Consider the following 12796-nt stretch of genomic DNA (forward strand, 5'->3'; position numbering starts at 1 on the left):
CTCTCTTTTTCTCTTTCGAGAAAAGAAGTTCCAACCGCGAGACGTTGTTCACCGATATTGCCAAATACTTTCCGCCATCTATGGTTATCCCGGATTTCGTTTCCGGATCCGGTGTAACTAGAGACGGGAGAAAAAGGAAAGTCGAGGAGAAGAATTCGAAGAAGCGAATTGATTACAGTTTCGGAAGTGGATTTCGGCCAACCAACAGTTTCAGTTCCTTTTTCTTCTTTTTTATTCTGGATCGATTTCGTGCTTTATCATTCGAAATGATTGAATCGTAATCTCTTAGGAGACGTAAGAAGACGTAAATTTTTTATTTCCACGTGTTGTTGCACGTTGTCGAAAGTTTGGACTCTGATCTGCTGATCTTTCGTTGATCGATCTGTGAAGAGGAGGGAAAGGAAGGTTGGTTGATATTCCTCGCGATATGTAGAATGTTTAGCGATCTCGGCCGATATTAAATTCTTCCGACTGTGTCGGGATTCCACGAGTCATTAAGATTCCACGGCTCGTCCCGGGAAAATTCTACGCTTTATTTCCCAACGTCGAGTCGAGTGTTTGCGCCCGACTCATTTCTCTCTCTCTCTTTCTCTTTCCTCATCCTCCCTCGCCGCAAACGATTCTCTTTTAATCGATCAGTTAGAAAAACTATGGGAGGCATGGGAGAATGGAAGAAAGTTTACTCGTCGAACGGAGATAGGAATGGATCCTCCCCACGTGTTCCATTCCGAGAGATGAAAGATTCCCCCGATCCCGAGGAATTTCCCCGGCATAAATTTGTCGTTGACTCGGGGAACGGCTCAATTTCGCGACGAAGGGAGGAGGGATTTGGAATTTTTCCACGGTTTTCCGGGGGCTTAATCTCGGGCCAGGTTGTCGCATTTTTCAATTAAATCCTCCATGCAAATTGGCTCTTGCCTGGGCCCCCAGGAAACACAGGGCTGGTGCAAGCTCCGCGGCGGACATTCATCGTCCGACTGAAATTTCATTTTGTCTCGCCCCCAGTGTCGCCCGTGACGTACATACAAACACTCCCACGCGACGGGGGATGGTACACACGTATACACACGTATACACGCGATGTTTAGATGTGTATGTATCACGTGGATGGTAGAGGGATCGAACAGGAAAGGGTGTCGGCGGGAAAGGGTGTAGGTGTAGGTATCGGTTAGTGGTATAGACAGGCGTATACAGGGACGGGAATCGGCCATTAAGCCTATGCCTTGGTGATTGAAGGGGCAAGAAGGAAATTGTCCTGGCGCCGCTAGACTATCCTTTATACCGTGTTTACTTTCTGGAACCGTTTTCGCAATTTGGGCCTCGGATGACGTAGGCACCGAGTAATTTCTAGATAATGGCGGCTAATAAATAACCGGGTAAACATCGGCCAGAGAGCATCTGGTTCTATTAAATTTCGAATTAACGTTTCCTTTCTGGGTCAGCCTACGTTACGGCACACGTATAACGATACTAATAGTTGGCCGGATATCTGGCGATCAAGTGTTTTATAAGAGCCTTTTGGAAATTTGGGGGAAAGATCGTATCGTAAGAATTTCTTTTTATCTTCTATTATTATTATTTTCTTTTTTTACTTTTATTCATTTCATATTCACGTTTTTTTCGCTCGTGAATTTTCGCTCGAAGAAAATTTTCCCCGAACACGAACGAATACGTATGGAGTAATATTATTCGAACGATTATTTGCAAAGCTGCGATAATATTTTCGTATTAATTTGCGCGGCTCGGGCAAAATTTTCCGTTCAATTCATCTGATCTGACTATACTCGCTTTATGAAACTCCCTTTGTGAAATTATTCAATCTTCTAAATACATTCTTCTTCAATATCTCATTTCCAATACTAATTTGCCCTCAAAAAATCGATGTCGCAACAACAATCGGCAAAATAACGAACGAGAAAAGAATGATAATTTTTCGGGACTAATCGATTAAAGAATTTTGCGTGTTAACGCGGAAAGAATATTCGTGACGAAAGAAAGATGAGGTTGGACGAAGCCGGCTTGGAATTGCGAGAACAGATCGGGAACAGGTTGTCCTGGTTAACGTGTCCGCATCCGGCGTGTGTCTTTGTTCAGATCTGACACTATCTGACGGTCCGGTTTGTTTAGAGACTTGCTCGATGGCGTCGCTGTTCAATCAGTTGCCTTGTCTTTGTTCGTAAACAATTCTCACTTTCCTCCCGCCTTTTAAACGGAAGACACGATTCTCCTTCCCTCTCGAGTCGAATAAAAGCGGATCTTTCTTGGCGGGATAAATTCGATTCCTTCGTCGGAATGAATTAACATGTTAAATTCGGCAGGTTGATCGAATTTTAATCAAGAGGGGGGGAAATCGAAGAACTTTTTCCTTTTAATTCGCCTCGGTTGTTTCGAGAATTCGATTTGACGGATCTGCTCGGAATTTTATTATCATGTAAATTACATTCGATTGATTCGTTTAATAGAGCCGTAATTAGCTCTCTTCTGAATTGAAATCAACTTTTCAATTCATATGTATTATATCTCTTATTCATATGGAAAAATTTTTACTCGTCTCATATTTTCTTCCTCTTGATTAATCCGGAGATCTTGCCGTTTGTCTGCCAGCTTGTCAGAGGACTTTCTGCCTCGAGATTTTATTTCAGTCGAGTCACGTTAAAATGGCGAGCGAAAGCTCGGCCACGAATAACACGGAATGTTGCGCATCATTTTGCGGAGAATGGAAACTCGTTGAAACTCGAAAAAGCAAAAGTCATGCGCGAGCGTACGCTCGGAGCTTGCGAAAGCGCACAGAGTAAACAAGTGTGAGTGTGCAAATGCGGCGAAAAGTTCACGCGTGATTCGCGAGAGCTCGAGCAAACAACCGACGAAAGCTCACGCATGTGATTTACCAAATCCCCCGCTATTTTGCGAACGCTGACGCGTGCTCGCGAAAAAGCTCGTGGATAAGAGTGGAAAATGTACTAGCACTTGACCGATGTTCAAATATTTCACGTCGATACGCATCAATTCGACGATGCTTTACGTACATAAAGAAGAAGAAGAAGAAGAAGAAGAAGAAAAAGAAGAAATGGAATATTACTTAACCTTTCCGATAAATTTGATAGAAATTGAAGCAACCAGAAACGAGATTGTGCATTTACCGGACATGCACGTCGAGCTTTTTGTCCACTTTATTCACTCTCATTCCATTGAAAACTGGCGACTGTTTTAATCTCGGTCACGGGACAATGGTTTCGACCATTTACGGATTTCCTCGGATTGTTCCCGACGAGTTGTCGGGGAAAAAGCTCGGTTCAAAAGACGTTTCGGTAAGAAATCTCTGTACACGTTACCTTTTTAACGAGGTAATTAAGTTTTACCGCCACGAAAACGAGCGCAAAGAGCGAAAGAACCATTCTTTTGTTCGATCCTGCGTGTCCCGAAAATTCTTCCCTCGATCTTCCACGGAATTCCTCTCTTCCGATCTTAATTCTAGTTTCAACCTGGAACGAAGTATATATATATATATAATTCCAGAGATTCCTGATTTAACCAGCCCTTGCATCCCTTCTCCAAAGTAAACTCTTTTCGACATAGTGATCCAGAAGACGAAGGATAATAGAAATAGGAGGTTGAGGGAACAACGCGGAGAACGTCGAATTAATTTTACCGTCGATGAAACGTTTCGAATGATTTACGCGCGATATCTTCCTCCCTTCCCCCCTCCTTCTCCTTTATGCATTATTAAACCGAACGAGAAAGTAAATTCGTAACGTTTCTCCAACGAGAATTAAGGGAGGAAAGGCAGATTTATTCCCGTCATTTCGAAACGATGATCCTTTGATATCTGATCGCGCCACGCTCTTCGAGAACGTCGCGATATTCTCCCTCCTCCGGCAAGCATTTTTCAAGGGTGGACGATCGTAACGTAGCCCCATCTTTGCATCAATCGTGTCTGCACGGGGCGCGAGTAATCGTTTGGTCGAAGTATCGGTTATACATAAATAGATTTTGCACGGTCGCAGTTTTCTTCTCGGTGGTGCGCGTCGTCTATTTTCCCTGGCCGCCGGCTATCGGATTTTTCAGGGTTATTTGCTCTCGAGTCGAGCTCTGTTTTGAATCGCAACGTAGGAACAGTAAAGGGAGAGGAGGGGGAAAAAAAAGAAAAGAAAAAGGAAATCAATTTCACCTTCGTTCATTGGCGCGAATTCATTATTTCGCTTCTTCTTCGTATCGTTTCCTTCCGAACGAGCTGTCCGTTTATCCTTTCATTCCCCGTTTGTTGCGAGAGATCAATTTTCCTTGATTGGTGTGGAAATATACACCAATATACGCGGCCATGTAACATTACTCGATTTAAATCGGAAGGTAAAATATGCAAATCCCTTTTCCCATTATTTTTAACCGCTACGGGTTCCGCGTCGATACATTTTCGAACGTGATGCGCGATTTCGTTTTTTTTTTTTTTTTTTTTTCCACCGCTACCACTATTACCACCTCGTCGAATATTCCCTTTCATAGGCGTTGTCACGAGGGCTAAATTTTCCACCACTGTTTGACAGACTCGAAAGTTTTGTCCTTTGTTTCGGGAAATTAGTTAGCGGACAGTTTGAAAATAAAAGCGGGGAAATTCGGGATGTATTGATGTCGGAACACACCTGTGCACATGCATTATTTCTCAGCTAACACGAAATCGTTATATTAACAACGTGGAATTTTATTTCCGTTGCAAAAACTCTGATGATACTCCACGTTGTATTATCATTTTTTTTACGTTTCGATAGAAGGAATTTCATGTTTTAAAGAATTTTTATATATATATATAAATATGAGAGGATGTCATCATTCAGACGATGGATCTAGAGACACTTAGAATTTCCCGAATATCTGAAATTTTCCTCGATTAATTCATCAAACAGTCACGCGGTTTTCGCCTTTGACGAATTTTATTTCCGTTGCAAAAATAGTCCGCGTTGTATTATCATTTTTTTACGATAGAAAAAATTTCATGTTCTAAAGAATTTTTATATATATATATAAATATAAGAGGATGTCATCATTCAGACGATGGATCTAAACACTTAGAATTTCCCGAATGTTTGAAATTTTCCTCGATTAATTCGTCAAACAGTCACGCGGTTTTCGCCTTTGACGAAATTGAAACGGAATCCAGTAGTATAGGTCAGTAGTATTGCACGTCGGACACGTAATGGAACAATGCATAAGGTTTCGGACAACATGGATGGAACAAAGCGCAACGCTACGGGCAATGCAGTACGGCGAGGCAAACCGTGGCAACCCTACCGTCATTACGGTTAGAAACAGGCAGCAACGCCACCAGGCAGATATCCGTGTAGAATCTCGTTCCTCCGACGTTGCATGTCGACCTGGAATCTTCTTCTTTTTAAATAACGTCTTCCCCCACGAACTGTGAAATAATTCCTTGCACGAATCTTCATTTATCGCCATAATTTCATTTACGCTCGAGATATATTTTTTGAAAGAAAATAGACATTTATTTCAATTAAAAAAAAAAAAAAAGAAAGGAAAGATAATTTTTATAATACAACTTGGAGAGAATACTTTAGAGAGAGAGTATTTTAAACGAATCTTAAACAATAAGAAGAGTATTTCTTTTTATAGTTTTTACTCGAAGTACCTACTAGAGAGAGAGAGATAAGATTTTTCCAAAGTCTCGAAACCGGTGAGATTTGCCCCATAGGTGGGATAAAACCAGACGGTCATTTGAAACAATGTAAAAGGGTTACTTTCTCGGAAAGTATCGTTCGAAAAGTCTCGGGAAATTTTCCCTCTTTTCTTTTACATTTAAGACACGGCTCTTCGTTTCGTCGATAAATAAACCATTCCCTTCCTCGACTCGATGACGCAAATCTTTAAATATAAGATGCACCGAAAGCCGAATCGAACGTTTCCATGGATTCTCCCTGGCCACATCGGGATCGATTCTCTCGTTGTGTGTGACACGACACGATAGAGTGTCTGGCCTCGTCTGGACAGAACGCGAAGGGCCATGAATTAACTCTCGTTGGGCATAAAGCAGATGCCAGAATCGTTACTCAGAGGGATCTCGCTGCTACGGCATCTCTTCGGTCCATTTGCGACCGGTCGACATCCACCTCCCACGAGTCACTTCGTTAGATCGTAGATGCGTAGTGGCTGTGTGCGCGGCCTATTTCGTCTCTTCGTGTCTAAATGGTTCATTGTGTAGGTCGCAAATACCGGGCAAACCGCTCGTCACAGACGATTTACCAGGGTTCCAGAGCCGTTGGCTCGTTCCCTTGCACCGGCTGGGAAAATCGATGCTTGACGGACGTTAAATAAAAATCTTCTCGCCCGATATCACAGCCCCGCATTACGCACACCACGTGTATATAAATAAGATTTCAAGTATGGATAATTAATTTCAATTCGAAGATTAAATGCGAGGATATTCGCTTTGGATATTCTTCCGATCGTAAAGGGGAAAAGAATCGAAGAGATCGCACAATTATTTCATTTCGGTAAAATAAAATAGATTCTAATGGCGAACCATATAGATTTTTTCATTAGGTTTCTGGATAATTCACAGATCTCGAATGCACGAGTTCTCGTCGTCCTTCCAGGAACAATCAGTTTCGTTCGATCCTTATTTCGAGATAGAAAAACGAGATTCGGTTTTAACTAGATCTAATAAAAATGAAATCTAGGAATTATTTTCCTCGCGTGTAATATCTTCGATTATGTATTTCCTCGTCATAGCGTTCAATATCTGGCCCAGTCTTGTCGCTTTTGTAAAGACAACGAAAAGAATAATAGAGAGAGAGAGAGAGAGAGAGAGAGAGAGAGAGAGATGGGGATATATTCCTACTTTACCATCTCCTCGATAAATCTTCCTCCTCCTCCTTATTTTCCAAGCTTCCTCGCGTCTTGTCTAACTTCATTTCGTTCATTCCCCTTCACTTTGATATCCATCCTCGTTCGTGATCGCATAATGCATGATGCACATGGTATACAAACATCGTGACATCGAGATAATTTAATTGATATTGCTCTTTTCCATGACGAAAACTGAGATGGAAGAAAATTTTAAATTAAGAACGAAAAGGGGAGAGAAAGGCCGCTTCTCTAAATCGCAATAATTTATAATTTACGATGCGAGTTCACATAACATCACACAACGTGTTAACGAAAATTGAGAGAGAAAGGGAGAAGAGGGAGGATGACGAAAGTGTCATCTCGTTTTAACGTTTCTCCATATATACTTCTGGACGAAGATATATATATATATATATATACGGCTTACGTGTATGTTCTATGTGACCACCTTTCTTATAGAATCTCTCTTCTCGCATACTTCTCTCCCCTCCTCTCCCCTCTCCATCCTTCTTTTTCAACCGTGCTGAAAATTATGTCCTTTATAGCATTCGGACCGTTTACCATTCTCGAGCGCTCTTTTGCATTTTCACGCTCACTTTCTCCCTCCCTTGGTGCGCGTCGAGAGGGCCGACAAAGAGGCGAAAGAAAACGAATACTCTCCAAGGAGAGAAAGAGAGAGAGAGAGAGAGAGAGAGAGAGAGAGAGAGAGAGAAGCCCTTTAAAGAAGCTCTCCGGAAAGGCGACTGGAAAGTTTCGCGCGGGCTCAAACACGTGAAAACTTGTCTTGTTTCGGTTGTCTCGGGATGGGGGGGAGGAGCGGGAGAAGCGTGTTCTTTCGTTACTTCATCCCCGTGTTTCCAGTGATTATTTAAATGCCCGCGTGTCTCATCAGCGTTTCGAGTATTTTTAAAAATTTAACGAGGCACCTTTCCACCCCGTGCACTCTCTCTCCCTCTCTCTCTCGTTCCATACCCTTCTTCCAGCGTCTGTTTGCTCGTGCATCTGGGTTACGTGGATCTCCGCGTTCCCTCCTGTATTGTGCCAGGTCGTTTATGCATCTTCCCAACGTGTGTTCGTTTGTCGAGCGAAATTTCGGCTCTTTTCCTCCTTACCGGAGGAGGGAAAAGTCCTGTTCGTTTTTCCTTTCCTTTTTTTTTTTTTTTTTTTTAAATTAGGACGATTATGCGTGGGTCGTTTTTAAAATGTACTCTAATTCTCGAGTTATTTTTCTTCTGCGTGGAAAATAAACGGGCAAGATAGAATCGATGTTATGAATATTATTTATTTAGTAAAGTGTTATGGATCTTCCTTGCATTGTCATTTTATTTATGGTTTATCTATATATTCGTATAGCTTTAATAGGATTAGAATTATCAGAACTTTCTCTGTTTGTTTCGATCTAGACCGTTTCCAAGAAATGCTAATACTTTGTATACCAAATGTAAATGGAAATATACTCGTATTATCTATTCGGAGAAGGTATTGCTTAATAATAATATCAACTTTTACGTTTATTTTGGCCTAGAACAGAGTTTCCAAGAAACGTTAATACGCTGTGTATACGCCAATTGTAAATATATAATAAATCGGGAACGTATCGAATATGGGAAATATTTCATTCTCTCGAACGAAACTCGCTGAGAAATGAGCGGACGATGAAGGATCGGGGGAACAAAGAGGGGAAGGAGTAGGAAAAAAAGGGTTGAAAAGAAGAGATGAACAGGTGGTGCGTATCAGTGGTGCAATTCAGCAACGGCATCCAACGAAAGAACGAACGCAATAGGGGAATGTAAAGGTTAATATTTTGGTAGCGTGATTGCACCACTGCGGGGTATCAAATATCATAACTGATAACGAACCGCCGGCTGAGAAATCGCGGTGCCGCCATTTCCATTGCAAATCTTTATTGCTCTCGCTCTATCCGCAATGGCTGCGGGTCAGTTTTATCAGCATCGAGTCATTCATTTCCTTTAGCGGTCCACCCTTTTTCTTCGCTTCTTTTCCGCTCTATTCGCGTTGCACCGCTGTCGTCCACTCGTTTTTTTTTCCCTCGCTCGAATCGATTCGTCAGGATTTCTTTCCCTCCTTCTTTTTTTACCCTCCACGAATTCCTTCCCGTTGCGGTCCCGTTTCGCCCTCTAATTTCCCCGATAGAGAAAGGATGGAGAAAAAAAATAAAAGTTGCCTTACAAGCTATCGATATAAAAGTGACAAAGCTATTTTTTGACAACGAAACATGGACGCGATAAAGATAATAAACGATATATCGTGGGCATTCGCGGATAAAGTTCGTGAAATCGTAATTTTTCTTTATGGATGGACGAAAGCTTGGGTACCAACGTTCTAACGGAGCTACGGACGGTATCATATATCTCTCTCGAATAAGAATTGCAGAAATCCTAGGGAATATTCCGAGGACTCTAAAAGGAAGGATATTAAAGATGTATGCCGTATCCGTAAGAGGATATTGATGCTTCTTTCTGCGAGCCTCGTCGTCGGGGATTTTTTCCTCTTCTCGAACACGCTTTGAAAGACGCCGCTTAAAGTTCGAATCCCTGTGTCGTAATATCCTCGAAGATTCGATACTATAACTTGAAGGACTCGGAGGCGTTGATTCGAGGAACCGGAATAAAAATCTTTTATCAACTCGATGTATTACAGCTAGATTATCATCCCCTCTGTTAAAGAAGAATGACGAGGAAATATGAAAGGAAGAAGGGGGGAGGAGGGGAGAAGGAGGAAAGAGAGAGAGAGAGAGAGAGAAAAAGAACAACTGTTATCGAATTTGGCTTTCGTTTCAGGGCACACACTTTCGTCAATGCGCCGTCTGGTGGCGTCGGTGAGGCGGGAAATAAAAAGAAGGAGAGGAAATGCGGTTGTTCCATATTGCTGCGTCACGTTTATCGTGCAACGGGCGCGAGATTCTCGCATGCAAAGTGCAATCTTCTGGACCGAAGGATAATTCACATTTTATGCTTTGAAGGAAGAGAAGGAGAAAAAAAGTTTCCATTCAAAATTTCCTATCTTCTCTCTCTCTCTCTCTCTCTCTTTCTTTCTTTCTTTCCTTCCCTCTTCCTCTGGCTATTCGAGCTAACGATACGATTAAATTTTCTATTTTTCTTCGATAACATCGCCGTGTTATTTCCGCGATAAAAAGATCCCCCTTGCATTTTTATTTTCGCTCCCTTCCACTTTCCTAATCCGCCTCCCTTCTTCTTTTCTCTCTCTCTTTTTTTTTTTCTTATTTTCGTTTACCAGTAGAGCAATTTTCCCGACTAATTACAATTTCTAATTAGACCCGTGAAACCGTTCGAACGTAAATTCGGAAAAGAATGATTCAGCTTTTACTGAAATTGGAGGATCGTAATATTTTTTTTTTCCTTTTCTCTCGCCTGGCGTTCGTTCTTCTATTCAAAAAAAAAAAAAAAAAGAAAATAGAAGAAAAAGGGAGAGAAAAAAATATACAAAGATGTTGCAGATCGAGAATGAAATTGTGAGTAGCAAGCATCGGAATTCAGGTAATATAAATTAAGAGCGGAGTTCATATACGCGTATATGCATTCACATTTGCATGGCGTGCAAAAATTTTAGCACCGTGTGTCTTGAACACGGAGTGCTCTTTCGCGTATTGTACCGATTCACGTGAAGCAAGGAAAATACAGAGGGGAGAAATGGAGGAACGCGGGGGAAGGGAGGAGGGGAACGCGAGAATCTAAAAGCCATTTTAAAGCCGAGTTCCCTCTTTCCCTTGCTCTCCCTTCTCTTGCCCCCTCCCCCTCCCATCCCTTTCCCTTCCCCTTCGCTTCCTGGCCGTACCGGTGGCAGAATTTTAATTCAACCACGATGGCTGACGGATAAACCGGATGGATTCGATGGTGGCTGCGAGGTTTTTCGCTCAAGGCTTTCGACAATCCAACGAAAGTTGGCTTCATCCCTGTCCTTATCCCTTGGTTGACCTTATTTTCCTCCCCCCCAGGCCGCGGCATTAGCGGAAGAAATGTGGTGAAAGTTCCGCATCCGGTATTCAACCCTCGTCGGCTCGCGCGCCGAGGAGGAGGAAGAAGTGTTTGGCCGCGGGAAAAGTTTCTCAACGGGAATATTTGCGTCGGAGTTGCCGATGCTACGTGGCGAATTGGCTTTTCCGGAAGTTTTTAGGCCTCCGTTGTTCTTTCCTTCCTCCATCCATCCTTTTGCCGATTAATCGAGGCAAGAACGCGGAGGGGTTGAAGAGGTCAAACACTCGGACGGTTCATCGATGATGGAAATAGTTTTAACGCAAATAAATATTTGATGATGCAATTTTCAACTTCGATGATGGAATTTTAAAAAATGAGAGAGAGGAAGAGAGAGAGAGAGATAAATTTAGGATGGAATCGTAATAATGGATGGAGTAAGAGGGTTCGTTGATGCAGAGTAAATGTGAAACCGACCGAATTAAACGGGAATTTGGATTAACGGAGGCCAGATTAATGGAGTTTTATTGTATCGTTAGAGAATAGGACGAAAAGAAATGGCAAAGCCTTCTTAATCCAGACTAATTGGTGAGAGAACTACTATGGAATTAAACGTAGAACTGTATTAATGGCGATGCAATTAATGGAATTTTACTTTAGTGTGTATCTCATTTTCAGCAATATCATTTTCAACAATGTTTGAACGGGGAAAAATAGTAGCAGCATATTATTATTCGAATATTTTAATCCATTGATACAACTTAAACACGATATAATATAATTTAAAATGATAATGAGATCGTCGTAAATTCAAACAGAATATTCCAAAGAACGAAGATCTATATTGTAATATGGTTTTGAAAAAGTTGATTAATCTTCTTCTTGAAAACTCTTTTATCAGAGAAGAGGAAAATTAGAGATGAGAAAAAGGTGAATCTCGATCGTGAACGGTAAGGTTCAGAAAATCAACGCGTGAAAATCTGATACGATCGAGGGCTCGGATATGAAAGCCTCGAAAGCACGATCTCTTGGACACGAACCCGCGATAAACCACTGTCAGTCGGCAAAGTAGCTCTCGATATTTGTCGATAAATTCAAATACCAACGACCGACTATTCTGGAGCCACGCCCGACGCACGTGGTCCGACAGAAAATCGTTAAGGATGCAGGGTAGAGACGCAACGAAAGGGTCCTTGGGGATCGCATAATCGCTGCTACGAAGTTCGATTCACTCGGACGTGCTCTTACGTCCAGAATTTAACAACTTTACGAACGAGGGAAAGAGTGAATTTTTCAATTTTCTTCTCCTCTCTGGAAATCTTACAAATCGTACGTTGATCGTCATTTCGTCGTTGAATAAAAATTTCACTTTCTCGATAATATAGGATTTTAATTATTATACAGAATTGCCGTTTCTAAATTATATATATACTGATTCAGCGGAGCAAGGCCTCTCTCCCTCTCTCTATATTATTTAGTTACTAGGGAACAATCGGGGAGTAGAGCGAATAATACATCGACTCGAGACAACAGTCGCGTTTAATTAACCAGATTACATTTTCCGCTAAGAGATGAATACGTCCAATCCTCTAAATTTAATTCAAACCCAAAGACAGTTTCTAACTTATTCGGTACTTTAACGCGAAACACAAAGGCAGAGGGCCGCATACATCTGGCACACCGATCCGAATATCCCCTTGCCTTGGGTAATCTTCATTCACGAAGCAAAGAAATCGATTCCACTCTCCTTTCCATTGTTTCTCCTCCTTTCCCCCCTCCTCCTCCTCCTTCTCCTCCTCCTCCTCCTCGTCATCCATTTCGAATTCAGTCGTTCAAGTGAACAGTTTCGTCTCGTAATGCTCGGATCAATTACACTCTCGAGATAAGACGTCTTCTTACTCTTAGTAAGGAAGGAAGGAAGGGACGAAAGAAGTTGATATCGACGACGCACGATTCGTTCCCCGAAGATTCGGGTCGGTGTGGTGCTG

The 12796-nt window shown here is 41.9% G+C and overlaps 1 long non-coding RNA gene across 1 annotated transcript in view; it reads left to right on the forward strand.

Annotated features, from left to right (window-relative positions):
• Positions 1 to 9983, forward strand: part of LOC113219215 — a 33735-nt gene extending 23752 nt beyond the window's left edge. Inside the window, exon 2 of the long non-coding RNA XR_003306000.1 lies at positions 9657 to 9983. This is a non-coding gene — a long non-coding RNA (uncharacterized LOC113219215). The remainder of the gene's footprint in view (positions 1 to 9656) is intronic.
• The last annotated feature ends 2813 nt before the right edge of the window (positions 9984 to 12796 follow it).

This window comes from Apis mellifera, linkage group LG13 (assembly GCF_003254395.2).
Source record: "Apis mellifera strain DH4 linkage group LG13, Amel_HAv3.1, whole genome shotgun sequence".
NCBI classification, from domain to species: Eukaryota; Metazoa; Arthropoda; class Insecta; order Hymenoptera; family Apidae; genus Apis; species Apis mellifera.